At 38.4% G+C, this 17,312-nt stretch overlaps 1 long non-coding RNA gene across 1 annotated transcript in view; it reads left to right on the top strand.

Moving 5' to 3' along the window:
* The window catches only part of LOC108538906 (uncharacterized), a 27,470-nt gene extending 10,681 nt beyond the window's left edge, over positions 1 to 16,789 (top strand). The window contains exons 2-3 of the long non-coding RNA XR_001888226.1: positions 14,171 to 14,223; positions 16,688 to 16,789. This is a non-coding gene — a long non-coding RNA (uncharacterized LOC108538906). The remainder of the gene's footprint in view (positions 1 to 14,170; positions 14,224 to 16,687) is intronic.
* The last annotated feature ends 523 nt before the right edge of the window (positions 16,790 to 17,312 follow it).

The following is a 17,312-nucleotide window of genomic DNA, read 5'->3' as shown; positions in this document are numbered from 1 at the left end:
GCACTATTCACAATAGCAAAGACTTGGAATCAACCCAAATGTCCATCTGTGACAGACTGGATTAAGAAAATGTGGCACATATACACCATGGAATACTATGCAGCCATAAAAAAGGATGAGTTTGTGTCCTTTGTAGGGACATGGATGCAGCTGGAAACCATCATTCTTAGCAAACTATCACAAGAACAGAAAACCAAACACCGCATGTTCTCACTCATAGGTGGGAACTGAAGAATGACATCACTTGGACTCGGGAAGGGGAACATCACACATCGGGGCCTATCATGGGGAAGGGGGGAGGGGGAGGGAATGCATTGGGAATTATACCTGATATAAATGACGAATTGATGGGTGCTGACGAGTTGATGGGTGCAGCACACCAATATGGCACAAGTATACATATGTAAGAAACCTGCACGTTATGCACATGTACCCTAGAACTTAAAGTATAATAATAAAAAAAAATTAAAACAATTGAACTCATGGAGATAGTAGAAGGATGGTTACCAGAGGCTGTTAAGGGTAGTGAGAGAGTGTCAGGATGTGGGGACAATTAATGGGTACACAAATTAAGTTAGATAGATTGAATAAGACCTAGTATTTGATAGCACAACAGGACGATACAGTCAACAGTAATTTATTGTACATTTAAAAATAAGGGAGTATAATTGGATTGTTTGTAACACAAAGGATAAATGCTTGAGCTGATGGATACCCCATTTACTTTATTATGAGTTGTATGACTATATCAAAATATCTCATGTACCCAATAAAATATACGTCTACCATGTACCCACAAAAATTAAAAATTAAAAAATGTTCTTCAAATATATATAATATATATAATGTTATATATTTCATATTTTTATGAGTTAGAATTTAGAATATGAAAAGAATGAGAGCATTAATGTATATTCAATTTTGGGGATTAATCATTTCATTTGTTTACTACTCCCCAGCAGGGACACTTTTAGAACAAAACGTAGAAGAGAAAAACTAGATTGGGTGCATTTCTTGTACTGAATTCTTACGCTACTAAGTTGTTTTGACACATGCTGTTGTAATGGTTATTGTAATCTAATCTTTTGCTCCAGTCTTGGAGCAGTAAATGTGAATTTTCAGAGCAATCATACAATTACCAATGACTAGTGAGCTATGTGAAAACTCACAAACTCCCTGAATCACATTAGGATGATGCAGTGTGCTATATGTGATATTGAAGAATCTGATGATTCTTCTGATTAATTCCATTATTTCATTACATACAGTAGTCTATCTTTCAGTTGGAGGCACTGAAAGCAGGCAGTTTGGGGGGTGATGAGCAGCCCAAAATTACATATTCTTAGAGTTTATCCATTCAGTAATTTTCAGATACATAGTTATGATTATGAGGCCTTCAGTTTATATTTTCTTCATTATAGAAAGCATTACTTGGACCCTAAATTTTACCTACTTTTTAATCCCTTCTGAAGTAAACTAGGTACAGAATGTCTGTACAGTTAAAACTAATTCTTTTTATGGAATGCACAGTCCATCAAGCTGTTTCATCTGTCTTAAAAGACCTCTTTTCTTCCTCCATCCCTCTGACATATCCAAATGTCAAAGTCCTATTCTTCGCTCATTTAATAAACATTTATTGAGTGATTGCAGTACTTTTAGACATTCTGTTAGATATTGGGAAAAGAAAGTCAAAGAAATATAGCATGTATCTTCAAGGAGCTTATTATCTAGGAATGGCACTTGTTCTGGAGTCCATGGGGATTCCTTGGGAAATCTTTGTATAGGTATCTGCGTGCGCCTGAAATTGTGAACGCGTTTTTCCGGAAAGTGTGTCTAAAGTGTTTATTGGAATCTCCATAATTTAAGTGTAAATGGCTCCCCCAAAAGGTTAAAAACTATTAGTTTAAGGAAAAAGAAATGCATGTAAATGAAGAATAATTTTGATAAAAGTGTGCATGTGTTCTATGGTAGCAGAGAAAGGTCATATAAATGAAACTGTGGACCCTTGAGGAGTAGATTATAATTGAACTGACTTTTGAAGACTGGATTACTACATGAGAGGACAGAAAAAGTCCTAGGCAAAATATTGTTGGTAGGCATAAAGGCATCACACAGTACAACACTTTTTTTTTTTTTTTTTTTTTTGAGACGGAGTTTCGCTCTGTCGCCCAGGCTGGAGCGCAGTGGCCGGATCTCAGCTCACTGCAAGCTCCGCCTCCCAGGTTTATGCCATTCTCCTGCCTCAGCCTCCCGTGTAGCTGGTACTACAGGCACCCGCCACCACACCCAGCTATCTTTTTTCGGTATTTTTTTTTAGTAGAGACGGGGTTTCACTGTGTTAGCCAGGATGGTCTCGATCTCATGACCTCGTGATCCGCCCGTCTTGGCCTTCCAAAGTGCTGGGGTTACAGACTTGAGCCACCGCTCCCACCCATGTACAACACTTTTTAATCCCTGAAAGTAATATGGTAAAATTGAGGGGAGGAGAGGTGATGAAGAGGCAGGAGGCTGATTAGAAAAGCCTTGAGTATTGAGGCTAGGGAGATAGGTAGGAGTCTTATGTGCAAAGCTACCCAGGAATGTGAAACCCCTGTTATTTCACATAATGTTCAGCATAAATACTGAGTCGAGAAAGTTTGGTTTGAGATTAAGAAGCCTTACTTTGCAGCTAGAAGACAGGTGACAGGTTGGATGCAAAAAAAAAAAAAAAAAAAAAAAAAAGGAAAAGAAAAGGCAAGGAGGACTGACTTAAAGCTATTACCAAGGTAATAAAGAGGGTAGAACCAAGGGATACACTGATAAAGCACAGAATCCATAGGATTTGCTGGCTTTCTGTTAGAGGAATGAGTGAGATGAGGTTAGGGTGTCCCTCAGTCTTTTATCCCCACTCCCTCAGTGGATTGTGGTGCTGCTCATGGGATAGAGATTTCAGGAAGAGAAGCACATTTGAGAGAAATGGAATATGGTTTGAAACATATTGAGTTTAGGTATCAACAGGGTAATCAAGTAGAGTTTGATGTACAGGTTTCAAATGCAGACAGTAGGTAGAACAAGGAATGTAGATTTGGAGACATCAGCATATGTTGGAAGTATGAAGAATATTGGTATCAAAGGGAGTACATGATAAAAGAAACTTGTAGAAACACTGGTAGGAAGCATTATTATGGATAAGAAGAGGGGTGGAAATGGAGAGAAGAGAGAGGGAGAGATAGAGACAGAAAGACAGATAGAGGAAAGGTAAAGAGAGGGGAAGAGGAAGGAGAGAGAGACAAAGGCAGGGGAGAGGGAGAGAAGGAAAATGAGAAACTGAGAGAGAAGAACAGCGTAACTAAAGGAACCAAAGGTGTCCAATGTTTCAGGATGATCAAGTAGGATTAAGGCAGTGAAGCATTCCACTGAATTGCTATCCTCACTGATGTATACCCATATTTTCCCTGTTGGTTTGTAGGTGAGTAGGAAGCACCTACAAGGACCCATTCCAGATTTTTCTTCCTGGAATTGATCTCTTTCAGCCCCAGTATTCTCACAGCATGTTATTTAAAACTTTATATTCCCCTCTACTTTTTTTTAGTATATAATGTGTATTTTATTTCCTTCACTAGATTGTAAATTAGAAGATGGCAGAAACCAGAAGTTATTTACCGTTGTATGTAAGACCAGATCTATATGGTTCTAGGCATAAAATAGATTCCTAATATTTGCAGTATTAAATTACATTATAGTTTTTTGTGAATATATCCCATCTCCTATGCTAAATAGTTTTCAGTCTTTGTTTGTATAGTGATGTTTTTGGTACTTTGCTTCCATAAAACAATTTTCCCATGACTCAGCATTTATTACAATTATATAGCTGGGGTTTTTGGTAGCACTCAACCAGTGATTCCAAATTCTTATTTTGTATCATGGCACACTAGCTCAGGTAGTGTCATTAGATTTTCAAGAAGATCTTAACATAAAATGTACTATAAATTTATAAAAATAGCACATACTTCCATACCTCTTTTGAGAAGAGAGAGGCACAGATGTTTTAAAACCTAAAAAAAAAAAAAAATGCACTGCAGAATTTCACAGCACCAAACCATTTGTGTATCAAAGTTTTAGATGGTCTGGTCTGCTGGAATATAGGACATATTTGTCATTTACCTACAGATCTTGAAGTCCTGATCTTATTTGGAGGGCTTTGGCTTTCCCCTGAATTCTCTGCAAAATAAGAATCAGGGTGAGTCTTGCCTACATTTAAAGATGAATTCATTGTATATCAGCAGCTCTTTTAATGTTAATGGGGAATTTGGAGTCTCTGCAAGTTTTAACCATAGTAAAACAAGCAAACAAACACCGCTCCAAGACAGCAGAACTTATATATATATATATATATATTTTCCATTTAGAGAATTTCTGCAAGACCAGTTTTGAAATGTTGTTTCATCTACATTGAGCTTATAATTCCTGTAGGGCATTTAATATAAGAACATATTTTGACAATGTTCAGTTGTTAGTTCTTCAGTCATTAAAGTTGTACATGTGAGCCAGGAGGAGAGTGTGCTTTAGATGGAACAGAATGAGTTGTTGATGTGGTCTGGCTCTGTGTCCTCACCCAAATCTCATCTTGAATTGTAATCTGAATTGTAATCCCCATGTGTTGGGAAAGGGACCTCAAGGGAGGTGATTAGATCACGGGGATGGTCCCCCCATGCTGTTCTCATGATGGTGAGTTCTCACAAGATCTGATGGTTTTATAAGGGGCTTCCCCCTTCTCTCGGCACTCATTCTCTTTCCTGCCGCCTTGTGAAGAGATGCCTTCAGCCCTGATTTTAAGTTTCCTGAAACCTCCCCAGCCATGTGAAGCTGTGAGTCAGTTAAACCTCTTTTATTTATAAATTATCCAGTCTCAGATATTTCTTCATAGCAGAATGGGAAGAAACTAATACAGTCGTGAAATCTGAACTTAAGTTGTAACTCCAGCCCTGATGTGCCTTGTGAGCCATAACTCATTCAACAGAGAAGACCCAGGCCTGTTCAGTGGTAAAGCATCAGAATTCCAGACTTTGGATCTAACTCAGCACTCTGTCTGCCCTGGGGCAAGCTTCTTAACTTCTTTAAACTTTAGTTTTCTGTAACATGTGAAAAATTATAACAGATAAGATTGTTATAAAGATTAAATGGGATAACTATGTAAAGCAATTTATACAATACCTAGCTCATGATAATATCCCAGTAAGTTATACACTAAGCATAACAAAAATTCAATTTTTGCTTTTGTAAGATGAAAATGGTAATAGTCACTGCCTCATGGAGTAGCTGTGAGGATTACTTGAAGTTCAATGTGGAAGGTACCTTCTTTTTTTATTTTTATTTTTTATTATACTTTAAGTTCTAGGGTACATGTGTACAACGTGCAGATTTGTTACATGTGTATATATGTGCCATGTTGGTGTGCTGGCATCCATTAACTCATCATTTACAATTAGGTAATCTCCTAATGCTATCCCTCCCCTCTCTCCCCCCTCCCCCACAAATAGCCCCAGTGTGTGACATTTCCCCCTTCCTGTGTCCAAGGATCTCACTGTTCAACCCACCTATGAGTGAGAACAGCAGTGTTTGGTTTTCTGTTCTGCGGATAGTTTGCTGAGAATGATGGTTTCCAGCTGCAGCCATGTCCGTCAAAGGACAGGAACTCATCCTTTTTATGGCTGCATAGTATTCCCAGGTGTATATGTGCCACCTTTTCTAACCAGTCTGTTCATGATGGACATTGAGTTGATTCCAAGTCCTCTGCTATTGGAATAGTGCTGCAATAAACATAAGTGTGCATGTGTTCTTTTATAGAAGCATGACTTACAATCCTTCTGGGTATCATTCCCTAGAATGGGATGGCTGGTCAAATGGTATTTTCTAGTTCAGATCCTTGAGGAATGGCCACACTGTCTTCCACAATGGTATTACAGTCCCACCAACACTGTAAAAGTGTTCTTATTTCTCCACATCCCTCTCCAGACACCTGTCGTTTCTTGATTTTTTAATGACTCCATTCAACTGGTGTGAGATGGGGTATCTCATTGTGGTTTTGGTTTGCATTTCCCTCTGATGGCAAGTGATGATGATCATGTCTTCATGTGTCTTTGTCTATATAATGTCTTCTTTTGAGAATGTCTGTTTCATATCTTTGCCCACTTTTTGATGGAGTTGTTTGCTTTTTCTGTATTTGTTTGAGTTCTTTATAGGGGGGGTTCTGGATATTAGCCCCCTTTGTCAGAGAGTAGATTGCAAAAATTTTCCTCCCATTCTGTAGGTTGACTGTTCACTCTGATGGTAGTTTCTTTTGCTGTGCAGAACTCTTTAGTTTAATTAGATCCCCATTTGTCAATTTTGTCTTTTGTTGTGTCATTGCTTTTGGTGTTTTAGTCATGAAGACTTTGTCCATGCCAAGTCCTGAATGGTAATGCCTAGGTTTTCCTCTAGTGTTTTCCTGGTTTTAAGTCTTATGTTTAAGTCTTTAATTCATCTTGGGTTAATTTTTGTGTAAGATGTAAAGAAGGGGTCCAGTTTTAATTTTCTATATATGGCTAGCCAGTTTTCACAACACCATTTATTAAATAGGTAATCCTATCCCCATTGCTTGTGTCAGGTTTGTCAAAGAGCAGATGGTTGTAGATGTGTGGCATTATTTCTGAGGCCTCTGTTCTGTTCTGTTGGTCTATATATCTGTTTTGGTACCAATAGCATGCTGTTTTGGTTACTGTAGCCTTGTAGTATAGTCTGAAGTCAGGTAGCATGATGCCTCCAGCTTTGTTCTTTTGGCTTAGGATTGTCTTGGCAATGTGGGCTCTTTTCTGTTTCCATATGAAATTTAAAGTAGTTTTTCTCCTAATTCTGTGAAGCTCTGAGGAGGTTGTTATTACCCACCTTTTGAAACCTACTTCTGTCAATTCATCAAACTGATTCTTCATCTAGTTCCCTTGCTGGTGAGGAGTTGTGATAGTTTGGAGAAGAGGAATTCTGGTTTTTGGAATTTTCATCCTTTTTGCGCTGGTTTCTCCCCATCTTTGTGGATTTATCTACCTTTTCTATTTGAAGGCGGTGACCTTCGGAAGGGGTCTCTGAGTGGACGTCCTTTTTGTTGATTTTAATACTATTCTTTTCCGTTTGCTAGTTTTACTTCTAACAGGCCTCTCCGCTGCAGGTTTGCTGGAATTTGCTGGAGGTCCACTCCAAGACCCTGTTTGCCTGGGTATCACCAGCAGAGGCTGCAGAACAGCACAGATTGCTGCTTGTTCCTTCCTGTGGGCTTCATCCCAGAGGGTCACTTGCCAGTTGCCAGCTGGAACTCTCCTGTATGAGGTGTCTCTCAACCCCTCTGGGATGTGTCTTCCAATCAGGAGGCATGGGGGTCAGGGACCCACTTGAGGAGACAGTCTGTCCCTTAGCAGAGCTTGAGCACTGTGCTGGGAGATCCACTGCTTTCTTCAGAGCCAGCAAGCAGGAATGTTTAAGTCTGCTAAAGTTGTGCCCACAACCGTCCCTTCCCCTAGGTGTTCTGTCCCATGGAGATGGGGTTTTTATCTATAAGCCCCTGACTGGGGCTGCTGCCTTTCTTTTAGAGATGTCCTGCCCAGAGAGGAGGAATCTAGAGAGGCAGTCTGACAACATAGGCTTTGCCGAGCTGCGGTGGTCTCTGGCCAGTTCATACTTCCTGGTGGCTTTGTTTACACCATGAGGGGAAAATCACCTACTCAAGCCTCAGTAATAGTGGATGCCCCTCCCCCACCAAGCTCAAGTGTCCCAGGTCAACTTCAGACTGCTGTGCTGGCAGTGAGAATTTCAGACCAATGGATCTTAGCTCACTGGGCTCCGTCGTGGTGGGATCTGCTGGGCTAGACCACTTGACTCCCTGGCTTCAGCCCCCTTTCCAGGGGAGTCAACATTTCCGTCTTGCTGGCATTCCAGGTGCCACTGGGATATGAAAAACTCCTGCAGCTAGCTTGGTGTCTGTCCAAACAGCCGCACATTTTTGTGCTTGAAACCCAGGGCCCTAGTGGTGTAGGCATCTGAGGCAATCTCCTGGTCTTTGGGTTGCGAAGACTATGGGAAAAGTGCAGTATCTGGGCTGGAATGCACCATTCCTCATGGCACAGTCCCTCATGGCTTCCCTTGGCCAGGGGAGGGAGTTCCCTGACCACCCTGCTTCGGTTTGACCTCTGTGGGCTGTACCCACTGTCTAACCAGACCCAGTGAGATGAGCCGGGTGCCTCAGTTGGAAATGCAGAAATCACCTGCTTTCTGCATTTATCTCTCTGGGAGCTGCAGACTGGAGCTGTTCCTATTTGGCCATCTTGCCAGCCCCCCAGTATATATCAGGATCTTATGAGTAGAACAAGACATACATTAATCACTGGTCCTAGGAACAATAGGCTGGAATTATTATCTTGGTTTCTCTATTCTTTAGCTTTGCAAATTTGGTTAAGTCATTTAATATTTTGGTAGTCAGTTTATCTCCTAAATGGTGATAGTAGCAACTGCCCCCAGCCTAACTTCAGGGGTGACCTGTTGACAGGACCAAGGTAATACATGTCCATGTGCTATGTACTCTGCCAAATATTACTGTAACAGTTTGCTTCTATTCCCCTGGCTGAAGAGACAGAAGGTACAAAGTTCCTGGGTGCACTAAAAATTCTCTGAGAATGTTCAGGTGAGAAATGGACTGGGAGAAGACTGTTATGCAGATTTCCCCCCTCCTTGCTTTTGGAGTTCTGTTATTTGAAAAGTCCCAGAAGTCAAAATCATCTAAATTCCAAAGGGGACATTATCATAGATTTTAAAGGTTAAGCATGTCAATACTAATGTGAAATGGGCAAAGAATTTTGTTTAAGTGATAGTTTCTGCAATGATTCTTATAGTCCTGATGCTGCCAAATAAACTACCATCCCGTGCAGGACTAAACTTTAGATTCCAGCCCAAATCTGGATATCTCAGAAGCTGATTTAATGCCACCAAATTCTACTGGATTTGCTAATGTTATTGCTCCACACCACAAACCTCCAGTCAATTCGTGTTTGCCTGACTTACAAGACAATTCTTCAGACTAGCAATATGCTATTTCCTGTTCTCTTATGGGCAATCTGTTTTCTTTGGTTTCTTTTAAACAGTATTTAAAAGCTTAGGAGGCTGGCCATGTGTGGTGGCTCAAGCCTGTAATCCCAGCACTTTGGGAGGTAAAGGTGGGTGGAACACCTGAGGTCAGGAGTTCAAGACCAACCTGGCCAACATAGTGAAACCCTGTCTCTACTAAAAATAGAATAACTAGCCCAGTGTAGTGGCATGTGCCTGTGATCCCAGCTATTTGGGAGGCTGAGGCAGGAGAATAGCTTGAACCTCAAAGGCAGAGGTTGCAGTGAGCTGAGATCATGCCACTGTACTCCAGCCTGGGTAACAGAATGAGACTTAGTCTCAAAAAAAAAAAAAAAAAAAAAAAAATGCTTAGGATTCTTAGAGTGATTCAAACTGGCAACACACATTATTGGCTGCTGTAGTCACATTCTGTCATGTTTCTGTGTTTACAATCTAGAAACCTCAAACCTTACATCCAAAAAACTGTGTGAGGCAGTCAACAGTAGAGGTGCAAATGTTGAGAAACCCTTGCTTTTAAACAGGCATGGGACCAACTATGAAGTGAAGAATTTTCTTCCCAACATTTTTTATACTTTCTCTCATGGGAAGATACCATTTAACTTTCTGATACCAAATCTTTTTCATGTTGTTTTCTCTAGATGGAATTGCCAAAGTGATCTCTTTATAAATAAATCCATGTATCAATTTGAGGATTAAAGAAATAGAAATAATTGAGAAGTATGTTTTCAAAATCTGAAAATGTCAGGCAAATATTTATAAATAGTAAATAACTTTTCTCTGAATTAGATAATTTTTTTCTACATTATTTCCAGGAATAAAAGTGATCATCCTAATTTGCAGAATATCAAAAATTTCTGAAAGTTAAGAGTGTCATAATGCTGTAGCAGGGAAGGCCCCTGAAAATCGAGAGCTTCATAATGTTGCAGTAGGGAAAGCCTCTGAAAATCGAGAGCATCATAATGTTGCAGCAGAGAAGGCCTCTGAAAATCGAGAGTGTCATAATGTTGCAGCAGGGAAGGCCCCCGATGTGTTGATAGAGCAGGCAGGCCCTTTGGTGGTATGACTTGGTCAGAAGTATCTCATCTACCTCAGTGCTTCGATTGCCTATAATAACTCCTTTGGAAAACTTGTGGGGAAATGTAAGCAGTATTAGACAAATGGACAAGTAGATCAAGACTCTGACAGGGAAGTTCATAGAATGGATAAGTTTTAATGGGAAAGAAGAAAAATGGATTTGGAGCACTGTGGAATCCACTAAGTTTCTCAAAAGTCACATAATGGTATTGAGGATGTATAATGTAAACAGGAAAAAGGCAAATATGCTTCCTTCTCTACATGAATTCAACAAATATTTAAGATCATATACATGAGAATACATAGTTTCCATGTTCAAAAAACTTACAGGACCAGGTTCAGTGGCTCATACCTGTAATTCCAGCACTTTGAGAAGCTGAGGTGTGAGGACTGCTTGAGGTCAGTAGTTTGAGACCAGCCCGAGAAACATAGCAAGACTCCATCTCTACAAAAATAAAAATTAAAAAAATGACCTGGGCATGGTGGTTTATCATGGTAATTCCAGCTACTCAGGAGGCTGAGATGGGAAAATTTATTGGCCTAGGAGTTCAAGGCTGCGGTGAGCCATGACTGCACCACTGTATCCCAGCCTGAGTGACAGAGTAAGACCCTGTTTCTAAAAAAGAAAAAACAGAAAAAAGCCAAGAAGCTTACAGTACTGAGGGACATAAAGGTCAACAGTTAATTTCAATATCCTGCAAGACATGCTACAGTAAAAGTAATACAGAAAGATATAGGAGCATGAGAAAGGGGTGCTTACCAACCCAACCAACTAACCTTTTCTTGGAAGAAGTGAATTCTGAACTATGACATTTTTATGATCTAAGAGAGCAATGGTAGAGGCAGAGGAAACATCACTCTCTCCCTATCTATCTCTTGAAGGCTGCATTTCAGAAGAACTGCAATGAGTTCAGAGTACTAGGAGAGGATCTGACCAAAACAAGGCTGTTGAATATGGACTCAACCCACCTTAGTTAGGAATTGAGCTTTATCCTAAGGGCAACAGAGACAGTGCATTCTCAACAGTCCTATAAGAAGACACAGCAAAATAGAATGTTTAGGATTATGGGCTCCATTCCTCATTTTTCCTATCTGTAAAATGGGGATGACAATAACAAAACCTCCCTCATAGGGTTGTTGAAACAATGGAAAAATTTAAACCCCATAAAGTACATAGAATAGCTGGAGTACTTAACCTGGAACATAGTAAGCACTCCATAAATGTTAGCTATTGAATTATAATGTGTTTTAATCTAGGGAATGTCATGATTAGACGTGTGTTATAAAATGATGACTCTGATTTCAGAGAGGGGAATGGCTTCTCAGAACTGCAGTTTATCCAACATTGTGAGATTTTTCACTATGGGGAATACTTGGATATAGATGTTCATTGTGGGCAAGGGATGCAATGGAGTTTAGAGTAAACATTTTGTTGAAGTTAAAGTGTAGAGTTTTAAATTTCTAAACTGAAGAAAACCTTATATGATCACTTAGGTTTAACCCTCTCATTTATCAAAACTTCAAGAGGTTAAATGACTTACTCAAAGTACCACAGTAGTGGTGGCAGATTTGGTATGAGTACCAGGTCCTTTGGATTTTAGTACGTAGTTTTTGGTGGTTGTTGTTGTTCTTCCTTCATGTTCTTAAAGGGCCTTGAGAGGAGTGAGTCAACAATGTCTAAAGTGCATTCTTTGGCCCTTTTCTCTACAGCAAGTCTCATTCAAACCATCAGGAAACACCGTGTCCTGCATTTCAGTAACCTCCCCAGGCACTGTCATCTTGTTATTAAAAGATTTTTGTTGATTCTGTTTTCTATCTTACATTTCAAAAGATGAAAGGAGCTCTTAGTTGAGGATATTCTATCTATTTTCCAATTTCTGAACCAAATCCTTTAAGTGAAATAAAAAACAAACTACGCTCTTGAATGCAAGTGACTGTTAGGAAGGTAGACAACCTGGGAAATGTTTGTTTCACAGATAGTGTCCCTTAATATAACCTTTTAAAACCTTCTTCAAGAGCAGCATTTTTTCACTGTGGAAAATAAGGAGTAATTTTGATGTTACTTTCAATCAATGAAATTGGAGCAAAGCTTTTAGGGCCTCTGGTTCCTCCTGTCTCCACTGATGTGTTGTTATCAGAATATCACAAATAGCCTTGTCTGACTCTACATTGGGTGATGGGATCATGGGGTCTGGTGCTGGCATTCTCTGTTCTGTGCCTTTGGGAAAATGATTTGATCCCCATCAATGAAATAAGAAAGAATGAGTGACCTATAAAGATTGCTGTCTAGTGTGACCTGGCACAAAGTATTCAAGAGACTTTAAACTCAGAGAATTAAACTCAAAATTGTACCAGTTATGTTCCTTTTTTTTTTTTTTTTTTTTTAAGATAGAGTATTGCTCTATAGCCAGGCTGGAGTGCAGTGGCATGATATCGGCTAACTTCAAGAAAGGAGTGTCATTTTTGATGCAGAGTTTTGGGGTTATAGACATGTAAACATAGAACACAATATTTATTTTGGTGGTCTATACATATCTATCTCTTACCACTACCAAAATATTGTGTTGGTGAGGGCTGCTAGTAAAAATCTTACCTATCAGAACAAGGTATATCAACAACCCTCTTCCCTAGAATCAAGTAGGATTGGAATCATGCCAAAGGGCAATGGGCATTTGCTTTATAACTTTATCTACTTGACTTGCATTAATTCAAGGTGGGAGAATGTATAATTTGGGGCCTGCTTCCCCTTGAAAGAGAGCCTCATGTTACGTAGTGCTAGCAAAGGGATTTCCATTTTCAGTATCCACCATAGATTAATAACATTCTCAACCAGGCCTAGTGCAAACTGGATAATTAATGTTTGTTCTCCAAAGGAAGGAGTTCAGGTTAACAGAGTTTGTTTCACATGTGTGTAGGAATAGAAGGGAAGATGAGAGGAAGTGGACATTTTTAGCCAAGGAGACTTTAGTGAAGAAGGTGTTTGAGTTTGAGAGGTATAAAGATATTATTGAACTAATACTTTCTTCATTCACTATACATGTAATTTTTAAGCACTTGGTTACAAATGTATACACTATCAGAAGACTTTCTTAATGACTTGCTGGGTACTGCACAATGGAGAATAGTAGGAGAATCCTGGCTGTGATAATTATTAATGGATGACATCCATTACATAGAACACAGTATACATTTAGAAAGTCATTGTGCTCACTTGGTCATTGTGAGAAGGAATTTAAGAAATAGCCTGAGAATATTCCAGAATCATAAGGGCTATCATTGCCTTTGATCAACTTTCATTTTGGTAGGGAAGACTGTCCTTGCCCAAATTTTCTTTATTATGAATTAAATTAGATAAATTACTCATGTTTAAATATAACATAAGAACCTGAAACTTGTCATCTTCATCTTGTTGCCTTAAGTTGGGTTCTAGCCTCAGCCCTATTACTATAGGCTCTGTGACTTTGGGTAAGTCATTTAACTTCTAACATTCCAGGATCTGTGATGTGGGGTCCATGGGGGACCAATGGACAGAACATAGAAAACGTTGAAGAGACTTTGGAAGGTTTTAAGCATAGGAATGTCATTACCTGGATTACTTTTGTAAAGGCTCGCTCTGTCTGCTATGTTTGCGGGCTGTTACAAAAATCCAGGTGAGAAGGGACAGTGCCTCACACATGGATGGTAGCAGGATCTGTGATAAGAAGTGATCAAATTCCAGATACATTTTGAAGGTGGAGTCAACTAGATTTATCTTGTCAGATTGTCTGTGGGACATGTGCAAAAAGAGAAGTCAAAGACAATTTCAAGGTTTATGGCCTCAGCAACTAAAATTATACAGAGTCACAGCAGCTACAATGGGAATATTGTAGGTGAATCAAGATTGTTCTTTCATGTGTGGGGTAGCAGTGGGATGATCTGAAATTCAGCTTTGGCATATTAAACCTGAAATTTCTGTTCATTTTATTCACAGATGAGATGGCAATCTTAGCCAAATGACCTCCAGGTTGTTCAAGAGTCAAAGAGGTAATGAGAAGAATGTGGACACTACAGTCTGATAGATCTGGGCTCCAGTCTTATTGTCTCATGGTTGTAAAATGGCTACTGTAGCTCTAGGCATGTTGGTTTTTCACAAGCAAAATAAATACAGGAAAAATGGATATTTTATTTTATTCATAAGAGATCTTTTCCCAATATATTTTAGAATACTTCTTCTTACCCAGAACTCAGGAATATGCCCATTTCCATATTGCATAATAGGCCAGAATTCTCTGAGAGAAAAAGATCTCTTCTCAATATTGTAACAAACTCAAGATTCTGTTTGCAAGACAGAGGAAAACAACTAGCTTTTGGTTAGGTAGATGCCTGTTGCCTTCAGTAATTCAATATAGATGGAGTGTAAACTATGAAGTGGAGAGTGGTGAACTATAAGATCTGATGAGGAAACAGATCATAACATTCCTAGTATGTTATGCTAAGGAGTTCAGATTTATCATTTTAAAATGGGGCATCATTTAAGGGTTTTTAGAAAGAAAGTGACTTACCAGATTTAGAAACATATGCAAATGAAAATATTTTGTAATTATACTACATATAACTACTATGTAATTTATATAATTTTGTTCAAAAGTTTGTTCCTCATCCTATTTTGTTCTACCTTCTCATCCTCATTTAAAACAAAACTCTCTCTGTAGATATCATCCTAAATAAAATGCTTGTGTACTCAAAATAACTCACCTAGATGTTACATAGATGTATACAGATGAATACCAATACCAGCTTTAGTTCTATATTACTGAAGCTCCTTGCCTATTACTACAATCTTAATTATGTAACTAATTGAGCACATGGGATTTAATCTATTTATTACTGGGTAAATAAATGTTATATTTCCACTACCTCAGTTGGAAAATAAAGGGGACTATTTTGGTGGTACTGTGACAGACTCGATTTTATGAAGAGCCTGTCTGCTAAAATACAAGTAGATCCTACATGTTACAAAAATAAATTTTCGCCCTGTATTCCTTGAAAGTAATGAAACCTACAAGCTTACCTCTAGCCCCCAGCCTCCCCAAGATAAAATTGTGAATATGAAAGGCAATGGAGTCCTGATGATTAGTGATGCAATAGGGAAATGAAGCCATAGACAATTAGTAGCATATTTTGATGCCCTATAAAGTGATAACTAAATTATCTTGGAAGAAAGCATTTCCACTGTAGTTGCCTATAATTCTGGATTAAGTTCAATAAAATATGAACTTGAACATGAATGCATTTTTAAACCCACAGGATGAGAAATCACTATAGAGAACCAGCAAAATTAGTAAACAGGACATCTAAGAGCTTCAGATATTAGTGTTTTCAAGTTCCATATATAAAATAAATGTGTATAAAATTTTCAAGAAGTAAAATAGAAAATAAAAAATAGACCCATTGTTTGATCCAGAAATTCTGCTACTGAGTATCCACCCAAAAGAAAACAAAATAAGTTATATCAAAAGATACCTGCACTTGTATGTTTATGGCAGCACGATTCACTTTATAGCAAGGATATGAAATCCACCTAAGTGTCCATCAACAATCAGACGATTGGATAAAGAAAATATGATGCATATATACACAATGGAATACTATTTAGCCGTAAAAAGAGTGAAATCATGTCTTTTGCAGTAACATGATGGAACTGGAGACCATTATTTTAAGTGAAACAACGCAGATACGAAAACACAAATATCGCATGTTCCCACTTAAAAGTGAGAGCTAAATAATCTGTGCACGTGGGCATACAGTATTGAATAATGGTGACGATGCTAACAATGGAAATTTGGAAGATTGGGGGTGGGTAGGAGGGAGGTAGGTGATGTAAACTTAGTTAAAGGGTACAATGTTTGTTATTCAGATAATGAATACACTAAAAACCTTGACTTCACCACTACACAATAATTCCATGTGACAAAATTATACTTGTATCTCATAAAATTCTATAAATGGTAAATAAATAATCAAGAATTAAGAGAACACCAAAATTACTAGGCAGATCTGTAAAATAATAAAAGAGAAATTTTAGATAGAAATTAAATTTTAAATTAAAAGCTTAATACATGATTATACAGAATATTAGTCAAAGCTGAAGAGAGAATCTTTAGAATATAAGCCTGAATAAATTCTCAGACAATCATATGGAGAAACAAGAAGATGACAAATATAAAATAGAAGATAAGAAATATAGAAAGTAGATAGAAAGTTTTATGTATGTGCAAGGGTGTTTATATATTGCCGTGGTTTGTGTGTGTGTTCCCCAGAATTCATGTGTTGGAAGGTTCCTTATCACGGCAGCAGTGTTTGGAGGTAAAGCCTACTGGGAAGTGTTTGGGTCACAGTAGTGGAGCCCTCATGAATGTGTTCATATTATTATAGCAGGAGTGGGTTAGTTACTGGGAGAGCAGGTTGTTACAGTGAGTTTTCCCTGTGTGCTTTTGTGATCTCACAGATGCCTGCTTCCCTTTCACTTCTCTGCTATGTTATGACACAGCAAGAGGCCCTCGTCAAAAGCTAACTAGATTTGGCCGCCCATCTTGGACTTCCCAACCTCCTGAACTGTGAGTCAAAGAAAACTTTTCTCTTTCCTTGACAAATTACCCAGTCTCTAATATATTCTGTTATAGCAACAGAAAACCAAATATATCATAATAAATGTAAATGATCTAAACTTCCCAATTAAAAGATATTTTAGATTTGACAGAATGAAAATGAAAGTCTATGTTGTTCATTAAAAGGAACATGAAAAATATACAATCATAGAAATGTTACCTATAATATACAACTACTTGAGGGGATAGACATGTTTAGTATTATATTGCAAAGCTTCTCACCTGGTCTGTAACAGATGCTTAATAAATATTTAGCAAATAAATTAATGAGCCTAGCTATTAAATTCACACTGTAAAGTTATATTTCATTGTACATTTAGATAAATAAGATATCGACTAAAACAGGGTATGGAAGCACAGAGGGGGGCAAAATGGCTATTGATAAATAGTGTATAGTACTGGCCTCATTGGTGAAACTAGAACTTTTACCAAAGTGTCCTAACTCGTGGTCCATTTCTCCCTCCC

The sequence above is a fragment of the Rhinopithecus bieti genome, unplaced genomic scaffold, assembly GCF_001698545.2.
Source record: "Rhinopithecus bieti isolate Rb0 unplaced genomic scaffold, ASM169854v2 scaffold_14936, whole genome shotgun sequence".
NCBI lineage: Eukaryota > Metazoa > Chordata > Mammalia > Primates > Cercopithecidae > Rhinopithecus > Rhinopithecus bieti.
Note: the sequence above shows the minus strand (reverse complement) of the source record. Positions and strands in the feature narration are given on the sequence as shown.